The following is a 2,279-nucleotide window of genomic DNA, read 5'->3' on the forward strand; positions in this document are numbered from 1 at the left end:
TATTATTATTATTATTATTATTATTATTATTATTATTATTATTATTATTATTATTGTTATTATTGTTATTATTATTATTGTTATTATTATTGTTATTATTATTATTATTATTATTATGATTATTATTATTATTATTATTATTATTATTATTAATTATTAATATTATTATTATTAGTAGTAGTAGTAGTAGTAGTAGTAGTAATTAGTAGGAGTAGTATATAAAGAGACACCTTACATTAGAATAGAACTACTTTACCTTAGAATTATTCTAGACATTAGACCATTAGAAATAATTAGACTCTCTCTATTATTGTAACAAGAACCCTAATATTTATCTCTTTAATTCCCTTTTTTCAAAGTTGTAATCTTTTTTCCAAATTAATATAATTCATCTTTAGATTATTCAAGTTCTACAATTCTCATTAGTTTACATTTAGATTAGTGGGTTGTAATTGGAAGACAAAAAGAGATTCATCTTCCTTATTTCAACCAAAGTTTCCACCTTTAATTAATGTTGGTATAATCCTTCTTCTTATTTCTCTTCCTTTCATTTGTTTACATGTTTATTGTTTACGTAATCATTTGTCTTTATATTATGATTGTTCTTCCTATTTTCATGTTAAAGTTCTCATCTTTTGCTTCCATTTTGATTAGAATGTGTGAGTAGTGTATTACTAAGGTAGATGGGGGAACTTGTGTAGAAAATATGGTTTGATTATGATTGTTGATACATATATTGAGTCTTTTGAGTTGTAGAAATGTTTTATGCACACCACATGTTTGATGAAAGGCTTGAATGAGTAATTTAGGTCCTTTCTATTTTCATTGCCATGTTTGAGTGAGAGCTTGAACTTGTGCGAGGTTTGTGTGTGACCATTGCATGCTTGGGGGTGGTTAGGGAGATATCTCAACCAAACTTAGACCAAGGACCATCTCGCACCGATAGGCGGAGACCTACCTTAATCTCACCGTTAGACTTACCTTAGTTGCGACCATAATCGACCTTGACCTACACTTGTGAACCCGGTTACCTTAGTCCTTAATTATCATCTTAAATCGCTTTAGCAATCATTAGTCTATTTACTTGTTTGTAGTTGTAGTTTTGGTAGTTAGTTTATCAATCATTCAACTATTGCAAGAACTAAACTAGGAATAAAAAAATCAGTCTAAGAGCCAAGCACCGTCTATGTGGATCGACATCTTTACCCTACTACATTCATTAGTTTGGTATTGAGACTATAAATATTGTTTGCATATCGAGGGCTACGACAAACTCGGTATCAAAATGGCGCCGTTGTCGGGGACGGTGATATTGGATTAGATAAATTGTTTGTTTCTAGGCTTAGTTTACTTTGCTTGCTTATTTTTCCACCCTTGTCCTAGTGCATTTATTTCATTAGGACTATTTGATCTCTTTTTAAGTGTTTGTATAGGTGTAATACCGGCTCTCTTGTCCATCTTGATCGAGAGATTGAGAAGTCTTTCCGGGTAAGAAGATGGTTAGCACTATCAGCTCTAAGGAGATCTCCACCTTCACCAAACCAACTACAAATACATCCATCTCCACCACCAATTCTCAACCAAATCCTTCACCAAACCAACTACAAATACATCCATCTCCACCACCAATTCTCAACCAAATCCTTCACCAAACCAACTACAAATACATCCATCTCCACCACCAATTCTCAACCAAATCCTTCACCAAACCACTCTCCTAATCACTCACCCACCCATTCACAACATTCAAACTCACCTAGCCCACCAAATACACCAAGAACCAACTTTGTTGATAAATAAATGACGGACCAACCAATGGGTTACTACCATAGACCGGATCCTAATCGGTTTTACTCGACAATTAATTATGGAGTTCTTGCTCCTAATACTTTTGAACTCCGTCATCCTACAATCTCCTTTATTCAACAAGATATTTTTCATGGCTTGAAGAGTGTAGATGCTCATGAACAACTTGTCTTATTCAAAGAAAAAGCGGGTATGATCAAGTACGAAGGCATCACGGAAGAGCAAAATCTTCTTATGCTCTTTCCTCTTTCCTTGAAGGATAATGCTATAAAATGGTTGAATTCACATGAACCGAGTACTTTCACTACTTGGGAAAGCTTGTCAAGGGCTTTTATCAACAAATTTTACTCTCCTTCAAGAACCACTAGAATAAGACATGAAATTCAAACCTTCAAGCAAAAGCATCGTGAAACTTTAAGTGAAGCATGGGAAAGATTTATAGACCTTCTTACCTCTTGCCCACATCATAAAAT

The 2,279-nt window shown here is 33.4% G+C and overlaps 1 non-coding gene across 1 annotated transcript; it reads right to left on the minus strand.

Annotated features, from left to right (window-relative positions):
- Positions 1-2,172: 2,172 nt before the first annotated feature.
- On the minus strand, positions 2,173-2,279 carry LOC141589360 (small nucleolar RNA R71). The gene has a single exon (XR_012520302.1). It is a non-coding gene; the product is annotated as a small nucleolar RNA R71 (small nucleolar RNA).

This window comes from Silene latifolia, chromosome 6 (genome assembly GCF_048544455.1).
Source record: "Silene latifolia isolate original U9 population chromosome 6, ASM4854445v1, whole genome shotgun sequence".
Classification (NCBI taxonomy): domain Eukaryota; kingdom Viridiplantae; phylum Streptophyta; class Magnoliopsida; order Caryophyllales; family Caryophyllaceae; genus Silene; species Silene latifolia.